Genomic DNA, 21,065 nt, shown 5'->3' on the forward strand with positions numbered 1-21,065 from the left:
TTCAAAATCATAAAATGTAGGGGAGGGGAGTAAGAAAATGTAGGATTTTTGTAGAAAGTGTTTGAGCTTATATAAACACCAGTGTAAACCAAGTAGCTATAGTAATGGCTTAACATACTTGAAAACCAGGGTCACCACAACTCAGAAACATACAATTGATTCACAAAAGCCAAAAAGAAGAGAAAAGCATGATACAAAAGAAAACCATCAAACCACAAAAGGAAAAACAAAAAGATAAAGAAACAAAGAAACAAAGGAATCAACTGGAAAACAAGGTTCAAAATGGCAATAAATACATACCTATCAATAATTACCTTAAATGTTGATGGACTAAATGCTCCAATCAAAAGACACAGAGTAGCAGATTGGATAATAACACAAGTGCCTACAATATGCTGCCTACAAGAGACCTACCTTAGGGCAAAGGACACACATACATTGAAAGTGAGGGGATGGAAAAAGATATTTCATGCAAATGGAAATGACAAGAAAGCAGGGGTAGTAATACTCATACCAGACAAAACAGACTTTAAAACAAAGGCCATAAAGAAACACAAAGAAGGACACTATATAATGATAAAAGGATCAATACAAGAAGAGGATATTATACTCATTAACATATATGTACCCAATAGGAGTACCCAAATACATAAAACAAATACTAACAGAAATAAATGGAGAAACTGATAGGAATACAATAATAGCAGGAGACTTTAACACCCCACTGACATCAATGGACAGATCTTCCAGACAGAAAATCAATAAGGCAACAGAGATCCTAAATGACACACTAGAAGAGTTAGACTTAATTGATATTTTTGGGACATTACATCCAAAAAAAGCAGAATACACTTTCAAGTGCACATGGAACATTCTCTAGGATGGACCACATACTAGGACACAAAACAAGCCTTAACAAATTTAAGAGGATAGAAATTATTTCAAGCATCTTTTCTGACCATAATGGCATGAAACTAGAAATCAACCACATAAAGAGAAAGGACAAAAAAAACAATTACCTGGAGACAAAACAACATGCTACTAAAAAACCAATGGCAACTGATGAAATCAAAGAGGAAATTAAAAAATACCTTGAGAAAAATGACAATGAAAACACAACCATACAAAATCTATGGGATGCAGCAAAAACAGTACTAAGAGGAAAGTTTATAGTGATACAGGCCTTCCTCAAAAAATAAGAAAAATCTCAAATAAACAACCTAACCTATCACCTAAAAGAATTAGAGAAAAAGAACAAACAAAACCTAAAGTCGGGCTTCCCTGGTGGCGCAGTGGTTGAGAATCTGCCTGCTAATGCAGGGGACACGGGTTCGAGCCCTGGTCTGGGAAGATCCCACATGCCACGGAGCAACAAGGCCCGTGAGCCACAATTACTGAGCCTGCGCGTCTGGAGCCTGTGCTCCGCAACAAGAGAGGCCGTGATAGTGAGAGGCCCGCGCACCGCAATGAAGGGTGGCCCCCACTTGCCGCAACTGGAGAAAGCCTTCGCACAGAAACGAAGACCCAACACAGCCATAAATAAAAATAAATAAATAAATAATTAATTAAAAAAAAAAAAAAAAAAAAAACCTAAAGTCAGCAGAAGAAGGAAATAATAAAGGTCAGAGAGGAAATAAATAAAACAGAGATTAAAAAAAAACAATAGAAAAAATATCAATAAAACCAAGAACCATTTTTTTGAAAGGATAAACAAAATAGACAAACCTCTAGGCAAGCTCACCAAGAAGAGAAGAGAGAGGACCCAAACAAACAAAATAAGAAATTAAAGAGGAGAAAGAGCAACCAATACTGCAGGAAAAAAAAGAGAATATTATGAACAATAATATGCCAACAAATTGGACAACCTAGAAGAAATGTACAAGTTTCTAGAAACATACAGCCCACCAAAACTGAATCAAGAAGAAATAGATGATTTGAACAGACTGATCACTAGAAGTGAAATAGAATCTGTAACAAAAAAACTCCCTGCAAATAAAAGTCCAGAACTGGATGGCTTCACTGGGGAATTCCACCAAACATACAAAGAGGAACTTATACTGATCCTTCTCAAACTATTCCAAAAGATGGAAGAGGAGGGAACACTCCCAAAGTCATTCCATGAAGCCACCATCACCCTGACACCAAAACCAGAAAAAGATGCTACAAAAACAGAAAACTACAGGCCAATATCTTTGATGAATCTAGATGCAAGAAATCCTCAACAAAATATTAGTAAACCACATCTAAAAACTCATAAAAAGGATCATACATCATGATCAAGTTGGATTCAACCTAGGGTCACAAGGATGATTCAACATATGCAAATCAATCAATGTGATACACCACATCAACAAAAGAAAAGACAAAAACCACATGATCATCTCAATAGATGCAGAAAAAGCATTTGATAAAATTCAACATCCATTAATGATAAAAATACTCTCACCAAAGAGGGTATAGAGGGAACATATCTCAACATAATAAAAGCTATTTATGACAAACCCACAGCCAACATAATACTCAACAGTGAAAAGCTGAAAGCCTTCCTGCTAAAATCTGGAACAAGACAAGGATGCCCACTCTCACCACTTCTATTCAACATAGTATTGGAGGTCCTATCCACAGCAATCAAACAAGAAAAAGAAACAAAAGGTATCCAAATTGGAAGAGAAGAGGTAAAATTGTCATTATACGCAGATGACATGATATGATATATAGAAAACCCTAAAGACTCCCCACAAAAACAACTAGAATTGATAAATAAATTTAGCAAAGTAGCAGGATCAAGATTAACATACAGAAATCTGTTGCATTTCTTTACACTAACAATGAAATACAGAAAGTAAAAAAAAAAAATCCCTTTCAAAATTGCATAAAAAATACTTAGGAATAAACCTGACCAAGGAGATGAAACACTTATATGCCGAGAACTATAAAACGTTGATAAAAGAAACTGAAGATGATTCAAAGAAATGGAAAGATATTCCATTCTCTTGGATTGGAAGAATTAATATTGTTAAAATGGCCATACTACTCATAGCAATCTACAGATTTAATGCAATCCCTATCAAATTATCCATGACACTTTTCACAGAACTAGAACAAATAATCCTAAAATTCATATGGAACCACAAAATACCCAGAATTGCCAAAGCAATTCTGAGGAAAAAGAACAGAGTTGGAAGCATAACCCTCCCAGACTTCAGACAATATTACAAAGCTACAGTAATCAAAACAGCATGGTATTGGCACAAAAACAGACATATGGATCAATGGAACAGAATAGAGAGCCCAGAAATAATCCCACACACCTACAGTCAATTAATCTTCGACAAAGGGGGCAAGAATATACAGTGGAGATAAGAGAGTCTCTTCAATAAGTGATGCTGGGAAAACTGGACTGCTACATGTAAAAGAATGAAATTAGAACATTCTTTAACACCATAAACAAAAATAAACTCAAAATGGATTAAAGACCTAAATGTAAGCGCGGATACTATAAAACTCTTAGAGGCAAACATAGAACAATCTTTGACATAAATTGAGCAATATTTTTTTGGATCCATCTCCTAGAGTAATGGAAATAAAAGTAGAAATAAACATTTGGGACCTAATGAAACTTAAAAGCTTTTGCACAGCAAAGGAAACAATAAACAAAACAAAAAGACAACCTACAGACTGGGGGAAAATATTTGCAAATGATGTGACCGACAAAGGATTAATTTCCAAAATATACAAACAGCTCATATGGCTCAATATCAAAAAAACAAACAACCCAATCAAAATATGGGCAGAGGACCTAAATAGACATTTCTCCAAAGAAGACATACAGATGGCCAAGAGGCACGTGAAAAAGTGCTCAACATCGCTGATTATTAGAGAAATGCAAATCAGAACTACAGTGAGGTATCACCTTACACTGGTCAGAATTATCAAAAAGTCTATAAATAATAAATGCTGGAGAGGGTATGGAGAAAAGGGAACCCTCCTACACTGTTGTTGGGAATGTAAACAGTCACCATGGAGAACAGTATGGAGGTTCCTTAAAAAACTAAAAATAGAGTAGCATATGATCCAGCAATCCCACTCCTGGGCATGTTATCTGGAGAAAGCCATGGTTCGAAAGGGTATATGCACCCCAATGGTCACTGTAGCATGGTTTACAATAGCCTAGACATGAGAGCAATGTAAATGTCCATCGACAGATCAATGGATAAAGAAGACATGGCATATATATATATATGTGTGTATATACATTATATGTGCGTCTGTGTATATATATATATATGATCGACTATTACTCAGTCATAAAAAGAATGAAATAACGCCATTTGTAGCAACATGGATGGACCTAGAGATTATCATACTAAGTGAAGTCTGACAGAGAAAGATAAATATATGATCTCACTTATATGTGGAATCTAAAAAAAATGATACAAATGAACTTACATACAAAACAGAAACAGACTCACAGACATAGAAAACAAACTTATGGTTACCAAAGGGGAAAGGGTGAGGGGAGGGATAGATTAGGAATTTGGGATTAACAGATTCACCCTACTATATATAAAATAGATAAACAACAAGGTCCTACTGTATAACACAGGGAACTATATTCAATATCTTGTATTAACCTATAATGGAAAAGAATCTGAAGATATATATATATATTAACACAACATTGTAAATCAACTATACTTCAATTAAAAAAAAAAGGTGTCAAGGTAATTCAGTGGGGAAAGGATAGTCTTTTCCATAAATGACGTTGTAACAAAGAGACACAAGGAAAAGAATGAACACCATGCACAAAGACTAACATGAAATGAAGCATAGACCTAAACATAAGAGCTAAAATTATTAAGCTTCTAAAACAGTGCTACTCAATAGAAGTATAATCTGAACCACAAATCTGAGCCATAGATATAATTTAAAATTTTTTAGTAGCCACATTAAAAAACATAAAAAGTAATGGGAGAAAATAACTTGGATATTTTATTTAAGCTAAAACATTCAAAATACTATAATTTCAGCATGTAAGCAATAAAAAGATTATTGATGAGGGAAAAAAATGCTGAACACCAGCTTCAGGAGCTAATACTTCCTCCTGCATGTCTAGAGGTAAGAAAAACATATCTCCCTGAGTCTCTCTCAGAAGCGCTGGGAAGCTTTCCCTCTCTATTTCTCCAAACAGCTCTTCCCTCACGGCCTTGATTGGGCAAACAATCCACCCCTGAAACAATCCTGATGGTTGGGGAATAAGATGAGTTGATTGCCTAAAGCAACCTGGTCTCATCCCAGGAGCTGGGTGGAGTTGGCTTCCACAAAGCACCTGTGCTGGTACAGGATAGATGTAGATGCTAAAAATAGATGTCAGGGTACTGTGATCAAGGGGAGGGGGGAGGGGCTCGAAAAATACAATGCCCACTGCAGGTTGCTCTAAGGGTAAGATAAATGACACTGACCCCCAGGTGTGTGTGTGTGTGTGAGTAACAATGTTAGTTCTTCCCCTTGGATGTGTTGATTACCCTTCCTTTCCTCCCCAACCCCTACCCTTCTCCTGGCTACCCAATCTCAGCTCTGCCATCACACAATAGAGGCCTCCCTGGGAAACAGTGAGCGGGGCCTCTGTCCTGTCTGTGCCACATGTCCTGGGCAAGTCCCTGCCCCTCACTGCCCACCTGCATCATGGGGGTAGTATATATGTGTATGAGTGTGAGTGTGGGAGGCATGATTATACCGGCAGGGCTCTGGTTGGAGGATTGACCTTCACTGACCTCAGCCTGCAGCAGGATGACAAGGCCCTGGGGCGTGGGCATCTGCTTTGGGGAAAACATGGGTAGAAGGGCAGGTACGGTGGGTTCTGCTCTCCAGCTGGGGGAGAGTGACCTCAGGGCAGAGGGGGAGGAGAACCGCTCTCCAATCACCTACCCCAGCCCTTGCCTGCCCCTCACCTACCTTTCTCAGCAGCTGTGCTCCAGTGCAGGCCACAGCCCAGCTTAGCTCAGCACAGTAGGGGCACAGCTCCCAGGCCTGCCAGGCAGTACCGTGAAGGGCAGTCTTGGAGAGCAAGCTGGGGGATGACTCAGCCAGGAGCAGCTCTGGTTGGTACCGGCCACACAGCAAACGGGCTCACCATGGGGGTGGGTGCTGGGAACACCAGGTCTTCCTGAACTCAGGCCAGTGTGCCCTGTACCTGGGCATCACCCCACCCACAGGCATTATTACTAATGACAGCTAGCACTTAGTAGGCACTGACTGTAGACCAAGCACATTAACCTGACAGCACCCAGAGGTGAATATTTCAGTGGAATTGTGAGTCATCCCAAGTCACACAGTTTAACATGGTGAAGATGGGGGGTGTGATTCAAGCCCAGATTGCTCTGGCAGTCACTGCCACCGCATTCTTCAAACTTAGACAGACGGACCCTGTTGTCCTGGACCGGCCTAGGTGTTCACCCTATGCTTCCTCATTCATCTCCCACAGGGCACCCCGCTGCCAGCGTGTGTGAGCACGGGGTAAAGAGCACCCCATCACCGAGTGGGCATCTGGGCCCGGCAGGCAGGGGGAGGCCCAGGCTTCCAGGAAAGCTGCCTGCGTGTTGCCCGGCCAGGGGTCTGCTCACCTGGTACGGGGGAGCCGGACACCTCCGTTTCCGCTGCCCAGAGCCTGCCCAGGGCTCCCTCTTCAAGACACTGCCTGGAGGAAGCGCCCGGGCTCCCTGCCCCCTCTTCTCACCCCGGAGGCCCTGCCATGGCCTTGGCCCTGCCCCCGGCCCCCATGTGACCAGCGGGAAAGGGAGGAGGGCAGGACAAGGAGGAAGCTGCCCAGGCCGAACATCATCAGTCAGATCCAGGCTCCCTGGCTCCTCGGGGCCTCTGCGGATGGTGCGTTGATGGCCGTCCCTGGCCTGCTAAGAGGCTGCAGCAATCTCGCCTCAGGAAATGTTCCACGGGTGAGGCTGACCTCCGCCAGGAAGGGCTGTGACAGGGCGGCTCTCGGTCTCTGGCCTGGGGTTTGACTTGGTACACAGCGCCCCCTGGTGGGCACCAGCGGCACTGCCTCCCACGCCCCTGTACCCCTCCCTCGCAACCCCATCTCTGCATCCTTCCCTGCCTCTGGACCCGCAAACGTCAACTCGCCCCACCCTCATCTGTAGCCTCACCTTTCTTGGGGCCATGCGCGGCTCTCGCAGGTTGTACGGGATTCCTGGGGCTTCCTATACGGTCTTCCTCGGAGCAGCTGAATTCTGCGCAGCTGATGCAGTCCTGTCTGGAGTACGAGGAGGAAGTTGGGGCTGGAGAAGTCATTAGCAGGGGAGGAGCCCTCAGGTTGCAGAGGGAGGAGCTGAGCCACTTCCCAAAGTTACGGCATCACCCAAATCTCCCCACTCTGGGGACTGGGAAGCAGGTCAGAAAGGTTCAGTCCACTTCCCAAGGTGACAGATTACATCGCTGAGATTTGAAACCACGGCCAGCTGATTCAAAAGGTTTTGAAAGACAAGGCCAAGGAGGGAAGCAGGCAGATGGCCCTCAGTAACCTGCCTCCCAGTTGGGCTCTGGCGGGCAAAGAGCCCCCTTCTCCAGAGTGCACCGGCCTCCCCCTCACCTGGACTCAGAGTGGCTCCTCACTGTGGTCCTCCCTGACCAAGGCAGGTGGGGAGCTGGCCATGGACGGGTAGCCACGGAAGCCTGATTCGGCATCTGGGCAGAGTGGGGCCTGGGGTGGAGGCTCGGCCAGTTCAGCCTCGGGAAGGTGACGATGGCAGAGGCGGGTGATCACCCATCCTAAGCACTGTGATAACCTCTCGCCAGTCCTTGGAGACTGCTGAGAGTGGGGCAGGGTGGGCCATGGTGGAGAGGAGTTGCTCGCACAGGTAAGGAGGTATACATCCTGCTACAAGGCCAGAGCTCAGGGGTCCTGAGGAGCAAAGTGTAATGTCCTGCTCTTGGACCTTCCTATCAGGGACTCAGTTGGAAAGCAGCAGACTAGGCCTTCTCTGTGCTTGCACCGCGGAGGGCTAACTCTCTGTTCAGCCCTGCTGGGGGAGGCAGTGGAGCTGGTGTGGAAAGAACGAGCGCGCTGGAGTCAAGCAAAGTTGAATTTGAGTCCTGCCATGGACACTTCTTAGCTGGGTCACTGAGTAAGTTACACTTTCTCTCTGTACCCCATTCCCAATCTGTAAAATAAGGATAATAATACAGCTGACCCCAGGGTCTGTTGTGAGGATTAAGAGAAGTAAGTCATGCAAAGAACTCTGCTAAGTGCTTCCCGCTGGTCCTCACAGCCACGATGCACCAGCACTTAACAGGGATCCAGGAAGGGCTCATTTCCTGCATATTCCTCCATCAGCGGCGGCAGCATTAATTAGGGCAGGGTTCGGTTCTTAAAATGGGTTTCCCGCACAGTTTAATAAATTCTGCATTTTAATTTAACACAATAAATTAAAAAGTAAGCCCTTTTTAGAAGGTGGGATTACAACCTGATAATCAAACACTCCCAGGTGATTTTAATGCCTGAGTTTGCATTTGTATTAAAATCAAATTGGCAGCAAGTGACAGAGAACGTGTCTGTCTCTTTAATGTTTAGCACGCTGGGCCCTGGTGAAGTGGGTCCCTGGGGGAGCCAGCAGCCAGATTGTGGCTGCCTCTTGGGAGAGTTTTCTGGGGCCTCCCAGGTGTCTGGGTGGGGACCCACAACCCTCACCAGGAATCAGTCACCATCATTGAGCTAAATGGCTTCCATGAAATTAGGGTTCTGTATAGGGGCTCTGAAGGCTTGGAAGCCCCCAGAAATCAGGGTGGCCACACAAAAACCTCTGGAGGCCTCTGTTCAGTGAGCCATTGAACCCCAGCAGTCACAAATTCAGCCAGAACCACGCTGTAAATCACATTTAATTAAGAGTTCCTAGGGGATATTTTGTTTTTACCTAGCAAAGTTGTTTTGTTTTTCTAGTTGTTAGAAGTTATAAGCATAGGAAGGCTACATACTGTTTTATGAATGTATTGAAGTTGATGCTGGAGCCCAGGGGTTGTTTCGCCCTTCTTTTGAAGAGGCTTCCCATTATTGAGTAGAAGAAGCACAGAACTAATTATAAATGGGTACTGAGCAATCCTGACTGTAATTGGCAACTATGGCCACAAGATGGCGCTCTCAGCACACTGCTTCCGGCATTACTGGTTTTTCCAGCTGCGTATGGCCGCCAGTCTGAGGAGGCCCTTCCCCGGAGGACAGGAGGTATCTGCCTCAGGGGGCTCAGGGGAGTCACCTGCATAGCACACAAAGGAAACACATACTTCTGGGGGGTTCAGGGCTGGGACTAGGGTAAGGCAAGTGAGGCATCTAAGGTGCAAACTTTAAGGAGGCTGTGAGTGCCTCACCCTCGTCCAGGCCCTGGGTCTTCTGAGCTGGGATGTGTATGTGAGTAGTGACATGGGCACTGGAGAATGGTCCCCAAGACCTTAGGAGAGAGGAAGATGCTTTTGCCATAGCTCTGGTCAGGTGGGGCCCTCCTAGCTGGGGCATTAAGGTCCCTTGTCTCCCCAAGAGGGTATGGCCAGGAAAATCAGATGTACTTTCTGGGAGGGAATTAAGAGGACTGGACAAGATGCTCCCCATCCCGGACCCCACTCGAGTCAGAGGCAAGTGTGTGTGGCGAGCAGAGAGGCCAGCAGGGTGTGGCAGCAGAGCAGAGCGCTGGCCTGGAGGTCCCTATCCCGCCTGCAGCTCAGGCTTGCCCCAGCCTTTCATGGCTCCCACCGGATAGAGGAGGAACAGCTGTGCTCCAACAGAGGCACGAGACCCTGGCACCTGTGGCAGGTGGGTCTCTGCCCAGGGTCTAGGTCCTCGGTATCACTGGTGACACTGAGAAAAACAATGCAGTGGGCAGTGTGGCCCCTGGAAGCTGGGTGAGGAGAGCTGATTTGTGAAGAAAGCATGGGATGCCAGGTATACAGGTGGATGAAGAAATCAGCAAACATGTTGGGAAGTCTAAATCATCATTACGTATAAAAGAAATGAGCGTAATGAATTAAGGTGGGGTGTGAAGAACAGGGTGGAAGTAAAATCACATACGACACAATAGCCAATACTGAACACAGTAACATGCGCAACAAGAGTGGGGAGAATCAGAGCATTCCGACTCCTGGGTACTTGGGGCTTTAGCTCTGGATGAGCACTGTCCAATACAGATATACCGTCGGCCACACATGTAATTAAAACTTTTCTAGCAGCCACCTTCAAGAAAGAAGCAGAAAGAAACTAAAAAATTAGTTTCATAATATATTTTATTTAATGCAATATATGCAAAGTTTTATAATTTCAACATGTAATCAATATAAATATTATTATTGCAAGATTTTATATTCTTTTTATACTAAGTCTTCCAAAATCTGGTGTGTAGTTTACATTTATAGTGCATCTCAATTTGGATGCTAAATTTCCATTGGAAATAGTTCATCTATATTTAGATTTCATAAAATTTAGAGTTGAAAGAGATGATTCACCTATCCAAATTGCTCCAAACATCTGTAAAAGCTTTTCAGTAACTGTACTGTGTATCAATTTTTAAATTAAAATTTAAATTAATTAAAATAAAAATTTAATTGATTGGTTGATCCCATTTCAAGCGCTCAATAGCCACAGGAGGCTAGTAGCCCTACTGTATTGCACGATGCAGCACTAGACATTTTAAAGTCAAGTATGCATGCTAAAATTTTACGAGTAACAAGTAAAGAACAGAGGTAGAATGTATAACTTCCAAACCAGTAGAGGGAGATAAAGACAAAAACAAAAACAAAAACAAAACTATTTAATAAATTCAGCAGGAGGAAGAAAGGGAGAAAAAAAACTTAAAAGGAAAATCATGGCAAATGGAAACCCCAAAGAAGAAGGTAAAAAATATGTATAAATCTATCAGTAATCATAGTAAATGTAAACAGATTAAGCTTACATATTAAAAGGTAGAGATACTTGTTTGATTTTAAAAAGATTATAGCTGTATGCCGAGATATACCTAAAACACAAGAACAGAGAAATATTGAAAATAAATGAATTGAAAATGATACACCAGCCAAAGAATAGCTAAAAGAAAACTTTGTAGTAATATTAATATAAGACATTGATACATTAAGGAAAAGGGTTTATTGAGGATAAAGATTGTCAATATAAGATGATAAAAGGAACAAGTCACAGAGATGTGAAGGTCTTGAATCTATAAACACCTAACAATAAAGCTTGAAAGTTAGAAAACAAGCAAACACAAACCTATGACGTAATGAGGAGAATTTGACAAATTCACAACCTTAGTGGAAAACCTAGAGGTCATTCTGACCCACTCCATGAGTAAGCCTTACAATTACTTCTACTTCCAAGGTACATGCAAATCCATCCTTTTCTCTCCAACCCCACCATTATCCCCCTAGGCAGGCCACCACCATTTCTTTTTTTCTTTTTTCTTTTTTTTTGGTTGCGCCGTGTGGCATGTGGGATCTTAGTTTCCAGACCAGGGATCGAACCCACGCCCCGTGCAGTGGCAGTGCAGAGTCTTAACCACTGGACAGCCAGGGAAGTCCCAGGCCACCACCATTTCTTGTCTGTCCTTATATAGGAACTTCCTCACTGGCTTCCACACATGCCCTGTTATCCCCAGGCTGTTCTTCACACAGCAGTAAAAAGTAAATTGGAAAAATATTTTACCATTAACATGCTTCCCATCATGCAAGTCTCAAGTCCAAACTCCCCTCCAGATCTTAGAAGGGCCCCCCAGAGGGGTCCTTGCCTGTTTCTTCCACTTGTCCCCACACCCTCCACTCCCCACACACCTTGCCAGCATTATGCTCTGGGTGTACTGGCCACTAAACTCCTTTTCTGCCCCAAGCCCTTTGCATCTGCTTCTCCCCCTTTTTGAAATTCTCCACACATAGTCTCTCAATAAACACTTTCAGTTTGTTGAATGAACAAATACATACTAACCTGTTAACATAGGGATTTTAAAAGTCCTTATTTAATAGCTGAGGCCCAGAAGGACTGAGTGTATTTATCAATATAGCATATTTGGCTATAGGGATATAAACCTAGTGGTTCCAGCAAATCACCAGAGATGAGCTCTAGCTGGACCATTGTGGGCTACACACACGGTCCTGCATGCATCACTGTGTCCAGGGCAGAGAATAATTTTATCTAATGGGCCTTGGTCACGTGTCCATCCACTGCCAAAAGGTAAGATCAGCTCCAACCAAACCCATGGAGTGAGAATGCATGAAGAGAGGCTCCCTAAACAGCTATATTTGTAATAGCCCCAAACAGAAAACATTCAAGGTAAACAGGCAAATAGTTAAACTGTGGTCCATGCATGCCATGGAATCCTACTCAGCAAAAAAAGGAAGAACAACTGATACACACAACAACATAGGAGGATCTCAAGGGTATTATGCTGAGAGAAAAAAGCCAATCTCAAAAGGTCATATACTATATGATTCTATTTATATAACGTTCTCAAAATGACAAGATTGTGTACATGGAAAGCAGTTTAGTGGTTGCCAGGGGTTAGGGAAATCAAGAGGGCAGGAGGTGGGTGTGATGAAATAATTCTGTATCTTGGTGGTTACAGAAATCAACACATGTGATAAAACATCATAGAATGATATCCATTGTACAAACATCAGTTTCCTGGTTTTGATACTGCACTGTATTTACTTGAGATGTAGTCATTGGGGGAAACTGGGGAAAGGGCATGTGGGACCTCTCTGGATCATTTTTGCAACTTCCTGGGAATCTGTTATCATTTCAAAATAAAAAGTTTAAAACATAGAATACAAAATAGTGAATACTCACTAAGAGCAACTATACACATTCCTAATCTATTATGTATGCACATAGAAAGGTCTTCTTAGGATGTTAAAACTTTGCTAATATATATTATTTATCATACTTTTAAAGATTTCTCTAAAGATCGAAAGGCAAAACATATATGATAATTAGTGAATATAATTCCCCTTCTCCCATCAAGAGGTGGGACATGATGCTGAGACGTTTCTGCACGTAGCCCCTAAGAAGCCTGTCAGCTTCACTTCCTCTCCCAGGAAGTCAGCTGCTCTGTTGTTAAAGGCATGTGTTAAAGTCCAACGAGTGATGAGAGGCCATGTGGGAAAAGAGAGGCTGCCAGGAGCACTGAGACACCAGTCGTGTGAATAAAGCTTCTTGGATATTCCAGCCCCTCCCAGCCCCCAAGTGAATGCAGCTGGCGGCTCCCAGCCCACACTAAGTGGGACAGAAGAACTGCCCAGCTGAGCCCTGCCTGCTTCCTGTCCCGCAGAATCGTGAGACGCGATACACAGCTGTTATTTTAAGCCATTATATTTTGTCATACACCAGTAGATATCTGAGACACTCTTCTATAAAACTTGGAGAAATCTGACAATTAAATGTTTGATTGAGCACCTACTGTTTGCCAGGTTCTGTGCTTGCGGCAGGGGCTACAGAATGAATAAGAAAGAGTCCCTGACTCAAGAGCTCACAGAGTGGAAAAGCAAGGAGGCAACTCTAACAGTGATTTGCAGAACGGATGAGCAGGGGGGCAAGTGTAGGGCGTTGCAGGGGGCAGGGGAGGAGAAAGAATTCTATCCCAGAAAGGCAGGAACCGGGAAAAGATGTCTCTTCCTGTTGCTTCATCCAGCAATAACTACTAGGGGCACTTTGTGATGTTTCCCTCTAGTATCTTATGTGGGTGGATTTTGCCATCGATGCAATAACGATGCTGATTATAGATAATGTCAAAGACTTACCATGTGCCAGGTGCTGTGAATCCCCATTGTTGTCCTCACAACCACCCACGAAGAAAGGTATTGCTAGGGTCCCTTGTACCGGTGAGAAAGTTGAGGCTTAAAGAACTGAAGTGAAGTTAGTTGCCCAAAGCAGCTAACGAGGGACAGAGGCAGGACACAAACCCAGGTGCTCTGATCCCAGAGCAGGTGCTCACAGCCATGATGCTGCTAATCTGCGTTTTAACTGAACATTATGAATCAAGTGGTGTTAAAAATAACATCTGAAATGGCATATTAATGACTGTATAATAGGTTATTTTAAAGTCTTCTGAAATTGAACATTTCACATTATTTCCAACATGCAGAGCGTGCATTTTCACACAAAGATTTGCTTTTGCATTTATGTCCCCCCATCATTCCATTATTTTAAAAAAGATTTGAGGCCAATATGAAACAAGCCTTTTCTGAATAGTGGGTCATTTCCTTAGGATGGATTCACAGAAGGGTAAATAAAATACTTTAAGTTTGGGGTTTTCTGAAAGGAATGTCTGGAAGGAAAGGGCAATCTCTGTGGGTCATAGTCACATCCACCCATGTTTGGAGCAATCATTCCCACATTTCATGGCTCTCTAGAAGCACAGAGAGGTGCTTCTGCAGAGGACCCAGCCATAATGAGCTGTAATGAAACTGCCTGTCAGTGTTCCCTCAGAACTTGAAGTGAACCTGTGGCTGAGGTTTGAGAATTCAAATGTGCTCTCTGGGCTGGTACCTCAGTGGGTGTGAGCAGAAAGCAGAAGTGGCCTGCCTCTCCGCCTCTTCCCCATGCTTCAGAATCAGGCCAGTCTCTGCAATGGCTCTGGTGATGGCAGCTTCCCAGGGTCTCTGGGGGAGCCTGGCAGTGGGTGACCACGGGTTGTTTGGGCCACAGGTTCTATTGGTAATTGATGGTGGGGATGGGGACACCTGTCTTCAGGAGCAAGCACTGCCACTGTGCCTGCACATCCTCACAGATGCCCCAAGAGGCCGAGGGGCAGGGATGCCCCTTTTTAGAGATGTGTAGGTGAAGGCTCAGAGAGGCGTGACCCGTCCTGTCAGCACTGCTGTTTCCCAGCTTTTTTCCCCTGTCCTCCATGAAGAGCCCTGGCTGTCCTTCTAATGAGTCCTATAGCCCCTGGGACCACACTGGCCCTGGAGCATGGGAGGAGGAGGCGTTTCTCTCCATTTCCTCCTAGTTTCTTATGTGATGTAATGGTAGGATCAGCAAGCCTCTGAGACAGTGGTGTGCTGGTAAATGCTTAACAGTCGGTTCTCAAAAAATGCATCCATCTATCCACCGCCTAAGTTTCTTATAAATTCTACTGATGTAAAATATGTGTAGCACATAATTCACAAATAATAAGAAAAACATACAATTTTCTATTGCAAATTCCATATAGCCAATTGATTCTTATATAATACTTTTATTAATTTTTGCCAAACTCTTGACTCTGTAGCCAACCTATATAGTCTCAATTTAGCCATGATTTGACAAATGGAGGTACATCCTAATCCACAAGGCTTTACCCAATAATTTATAGTCATTAAATCTAATATGTAATCTACTGTTAAACTATTTCTCACCCTCATACAGATTATATTCCTTAAACTGAAACAATTTTCAGCTTTAGCACTATGTATGTGAGAACTTTACCCCACTGTCAGTGTTCTGAGTGACTCTGCTGAATTGGATAATCATTTTCAGACACTGGAAAAATATTTCCTCAATTTTTTTTGGTGCTATTCACAACGTGATGGGTATAGACCCAGCACAATTTAAATTTAATCTGCATTAATAACACTTTCTCCACTACTTAAGTCTAGTCAACAAAACAATAATTTAAGCACTTGTTTGTAGCATTTTCCAGTTTCCATGGTGTAAATTCTCCCACCATGGTCAATTTCAAAGTACTGGCATGACATCACTAAATGCAGAGTTGGGAGCTGTGCATCAGGGCACCATTATAGGGCTTGTCTACCACACAGATGCATTAAGTACTGGTGACCTCAACAGCACAAGAGCAAAATGTAACAAAATGAGTTGATGTTAAGTACTTACTACCTTTGTTTTAAATATGATTTGTTTATTGATAAGTTTATATAACATATAATTTAACTTGAAAGTTTAATGACACAGGAGTATTTTTCTTCTCTCTGAGTCAATCATGTTTCTTGGTTCTACGGTGAATATTATGATTGAAACCACCATATCATCAATGTTGTTTATTTGTTTTCTAGTTTTTAGAGTCAACATATTGACAAAGCAAGGAAGAGACTTTTAGTTAACTAACACAAACATTTTAAACCACAATGACAGGAAAACAATAATATAAGAAACAAAGATAGGTGGAGGAGAGAATAAGGAAGAATAAACTAAGCCAGTATCCTTGTCTTGCAGAGTAGCAAATACTGTCTTAATTTAGTACATAGAAAAGTAAATACACTGTTTAAAGTCAGAAAGGCAATTACTAGAAAGAATTATAAAAATACAATGAACAAAGCTGAGAAGGCAACATTTGGAGGAATAAAATAAAAATATAATTACAAATCAGGAAGGAGTGTGGGAGAGGAAGAAGAAAATAGAGTAAGCATGCTAATTTTCTTATTTTTCATGTCTGCAGGTCTAAAGGTACCATCTAAAATTAATTCTAAAGTAGAAGTCTTAAAGTTGTAATGGTAACCATCAGAAGATCTAAAAGCAATCGCTTTTAGTGATTATTTGGGCAGAGGGGAGAATGATCATGGGCAAAGGGAAACTACTTTTCATGTTCTTATAAACTGAATTTTATTTCCATGTGCAGGTATAATTTTATAAGTAAAAAAAGAAAACATAAGTACTGTTAAAAAAGCAACTTCTGCTTCCTCTGGTGTAGACCGCATATACTTTGCAGTAATCCCTTTTACAGTATAGTTTGCTTTCAACCACATGTGCAAACATCCTGAAAGTCCTGCAGTCACATTTAATCCCTCTTTCCAGTTCCCATGGCCTCCACCTTCGCCCTCCAGCCAGGGGGATTTGCTAGTTACACAGGGGAGTGCCCACGTTTTGTGCTTGTCTACACCACACCTATTCATAATGTGCTAAACATTGCACTTGGCCATATGGTGCATTCTTTTTTTTTTTTTTATTCTTTTTTTTTTTTTTTTATTCAGTCATCAATTTTATACACATCACTTTATACATGTCAATCCCAATCGCCCAATTCAGCACACCACCATCCCCACCCCATCGCAGTTTTCCCCCCTTGGTGTCCATACGTTTGTTGTCTACATCTGTGTCTCAACTTCTGCCCTGCAACCCGGTTCATCTGTACCATTTTTCTAGGTTCCACATACATGCATTAATATACGATATTTGTTTTTCTCTTTCTGACTTACTTCACTCTGTATGACAGTGTATGGTGCATTCTTACTATCTATTCCTCATTACCCTAAATTTATGTGAATGGAAAGGAAGGCCCAAGGCAGTTAGATGCCTTAATCAGAGTCCTACAGTTTAGTGGCTTAATTTGGCAGGTTCCTGTTCTCCACAGCGAAGGACTAAGACAGTTAAGGTAAGATAATGTCATCCAGGGCATCATCCCTCCTCCCCCTCCAGGAAATGCAGTGCTTCCCCAAATAAGAAGTCGATGCCTCAGCCTCCCACCTTAGAGAACCTCAGGGCTCACGGTCCCCTCAGCAGGGGGCAGCCTGCAGCCTGGAGAGGGGGGTTTTCTTCCCAGTAATTCAGGGGCAGGGCGGTGCGGGGAAGGAAACCCCCTCTCTTATCTGTTCCTTGAGGTCCTTCGAACTGTACTCTGCAGAGAGTAAAGGATGTGCCCCCAAGTAGGGCCCTGGTGGGAAGGGGAGGGTGGCCTGACCTGCCAGCTTTACACACGTATTCTATTTAATTCTCATTAACACACAATCGGTATGAAACAGCTGTAATTGTCTTTATTTTCAGATGAGGAAACAGCCTCAGTGCAGTTAAGGAATGTGCCCCAGATCACCTTTTCCCTCCTGCTCTCCCCCACCCGGCCCCCAGCAAGGTGTGGCCGGTCCTTGAGCTGTCCCTTCCTCTGTCAGGCCTCCTGGCTGCTGGGAATGATGCGCCCGGGAGGGAGAGGACAGGGTCCACGTGAGCTCAGAGCCTCTGGTGGGAAATGTGGCCTCCCTGCTTCTGCTGACGTTCGGAGCTCACGTTGACCTCTTCCGCACCATCTTTTTCTGCAGGGCACGTCCGGGAGCTGCGCCTGAGCGGAGGCCCACAGGGGCCACAGGCCAGCTGGCAAGGTGGCTGCTGAAGTGTGGAGCCAGCCCCACCTGCAGTCCCCCCCGCCCACCTGCTTCCACTGTAACTGAAGGCTGCTGTCTGGAGGGGGGTGTGCCAGAGCAAAGGGGCCCCCAGGACAGCTGTGGAAGCGTTGGGCTCTGCACCCTGTTGCAGAGGACCCGGGACCCGAGGAACGGCCCTGGGACGTGGAAGAGGGTGCTTCCCTTCCTATACATCATCTCATCCATCTTGGCGGGAGCTCGGCAGGAGGGAGGCTCCTCCGCAGGGAGTCATCTGACCTTGACCAAGTTCTCACCTCCAAGAACGGAAGCTCGGCCACCCTGCTCTCTCTGCTCCACCACCTTGCCTCCCAGTGCTGTTCTCAGGGGAGCACTGCTAACCTCACCCAGCCCTTCTGAACCCACCAACCTCAGCCTCCCAGGCCTTGGGGTCCCTCTCCCCTCCTCCAGAGTCAAACATGGCAGCATCTCACTCAGCATCTCCTCCAGCTCAAGAAGAGGACATGCCTAGCTGTCTGGCAGTGACTGGCTGCAGGGCGACCTCTTTGGGGCATGAGCGTCTGGCCGGGCTGGGGGCGGTAAGGATCACTGATGAGACAGCCTTCCCTACCCAGCCCCCATGTGGTTGGTCCAAGTGTTCACTGATCCAAATGGAGATGGCGAGTAGAGAGCATCTCTGTCTGTGAGGCTGGACCTCACGCGAGGGAGGACACTCTGGAGCCGTGCGGGACCATGTTCTGCCGTGAGTGCTGTGAGCCTGGGAGGGAGCTGGCCAGAGTCCGACATGTGGAAAGATGCAGAGAGCAGGGAGCAAGAGGACAGCACCTCCTGCTCACGTAGCCCAAGCCAGTCACTTGTTTTCTGTGCCTCCCACCAAAAACCTACCCAGTAAGGCATGTAGGAGAAGCACCAAGAGTCCAGCTAGCTGGGAGAGGGGAGATGGGGTTGTTGAGGACACACCTCCTGTCCAGACCCTTCCTGAGTCTTCACTAAGGACAGCAAAGAACAGGCCTGTGTCCAGAAACTGTCTTCATCCTCTGCCCCAGCCTCCCTCCAAGACGTTGAAGCCACGGTGCCCTGACATCAGTGCCAGTGTGCGCTGTCCTCATGTAGCATTTGCTCAGAGAGTCAGTCCTAGTTCTCAGCCTGAGGGTGCATATCAGAGCTTTGGGTGCTACTGTCCCTACTTCATTCTCCTGGTCACCACCCGGGAGAGCTGAACACAGCTGCATCCAGCGCTGCCCATGAAACCTGCGCTGGGAACGCTGGCCTCCTGCACATTCCCAGTGGGCCTCCAGCACCCTTCCCTCAGGGTGTCTCCCCCTTCCTGCCCATCTGCTTCTTGGCCCCCCTCCAGAGCCATGTCCCGGCACTCTCTGTCCTCTCGGTGATGGGGGAGGTGTTGCTGACTACTTCAAGGTGCTTAGTGCTCTACTCTCAGGTTGCCTAGATACTCTCCCATGTTTTCTCCTAGGAGCATTATAGTTTTAGCTTTTTCATTTCAATCTAAGAAACACCTTGATTTTGTGTGTGTGGTGTGAGGTAGGAATTGAGACTGATTTATTTTCATCATGGAGATCCATGTTGTTTCAGCACCATTCCTTGAAAAGGCTTTGTGTCTCATGAATCTTTTCAAAAAATCATTTCGTCACCTTCCTTATCGCCAGAAGCTGCAATCCACTCCACTTCCAAGCCTGCTTCTCCCTGATATTCTCACTCTGGTCCCATGAGATCTCCCCCCACGTCAAAAATCTTTAGGGAGGATCTAATTTCTATCAGTGCCATGTCAATGGTGTGAAGGCATAAAGGCGCTCGGAATTAAACTGAAGTTTCAGCTGTCTATTCCTACTTCCCCAAAGTAAAACCGTTTTGGCATGACAGATGTGTGGCTGTGCACGGTAGCTGAGATCTGCATGGGGGGTGTGTGATGTCTGTGACCTCCCCAAAGACAGACTGGATCTCATCACCCAAGGCATCTTGCACAGTGTTAGTCATATGATAGTGCTGAGGAGATGGAAGTGGAATAAATGGAAGTGTCAATCGTGAGAGGCCTTAACCAATGTCTTACAGAAGCTCACATCCACAGTGATGCAATATCTTCTCATCCACCAAAGATAAGTAAGCTTACATTTGCAGCGACATGGATGGAACTAGAGATGACCATACTAAGTGAAGTAAGTCAGAAGGAGAAAGATAAATACCATATGATATCACTTATATGTGGAATCTAAAATATGACACAAATGAACCTACCTATGAAACAGAAACAGACTTACAGACACAGAGAACAGACTTGTGATTGCCAAGGGGGAGGGGAGTGGGGGTGGGATGGATTGGGAGTTTGGAATTGGCAAATGCAAACTATTATCTATAGAATCGATAAACAAGATCCTACTGTATAGCACAGGGAACTATATTCAGTATCCTGTGATAAACCATAATGGAAAAGCATATTAAAAAATGTATATATGTATGTACAACTGAATCACTTTGCTGTACAGCAGAAATTAATACAACATTACATTGTTGTATTAATCAACTGTTCTTCAAGGAAAAAATTTTTTGAAAAAAGAAAGATAAGTAAGCTTAGCCTAAAAGTTGTTGAAAGGTTTGAAAGCTCCTTGGGGAAGGCATTCTTACCTATTATTTGTGCCTGCAGAATCCAGCTTAGGACTTGGTCCTGGCAAATCATTATGCTGATTGAAGTGGGTTGAATAGCTTGCATTTAACTGAATGGTAGCTTATGATTCTTCTTTATCTTTTGACGGGCTCCTTTTGAGTTTTATGTCAGTACTACCAACTGGAGTTGTAGATTCCAACCTCCAGCTATTTTTGAAAATTAGGAAAGTATTTGCCCATTTGTAGTTTTCCAATCTTCTCTCCCTTCTCCAAGTCTCCTCTTGTCACCAGCCATAGCTAGCATTGTTCCTGTGGGCTCCAGGTGTCCTGTGGAAGGATTTTCCAGTTGCTCCAGGACTCATACCCTTCATCTCTGA

The 21,065-nt window shown here is 44.1% G+C and overlaps 1 protein-coding gene across 3 annotated transcripts in view; it reads right to left on the reverse strand.

Moving 5' to 3' along the window:
* ARHGAP22 (Rho GTPase activating protein 22) overlaps positions 1 to 6,688 on the reverse strand; it is a 211,889-nt gene extending 205,201 nt beyond the window's left edge. For all 3 annotated transcript variants that reach the window (XM_068548041.1, XM_068548040.1, XM_068548038.1), the window contains exon 1: positions 6,624 to 6,688. The gene's annotated coding sequence lies outside the window, so the exon portion shown is untranslated. The remainder of the gene's footprint in view (positions 1 to 6,623) is intronic.
* Between the last annotated feature and the right edge of the window lie 14,377 nt (positions 6,689 to 21,065).

Source organism: Eschrichtius robustus, chromosome 7 (genome assembly GCF_028021215.1).
Source record: "Eschrichtius robustus isolate mEscRob2 chromosome 7, mEscRob2.pri, whole genome shotgun sequence".
Classification (NCBI taxonomy): Eukaryota; Metazoa; Chordata; class Mammalia; order Artiodactyla; family Eschrichtiidae; genus Eschrichtius; species Eschrichtius robustus.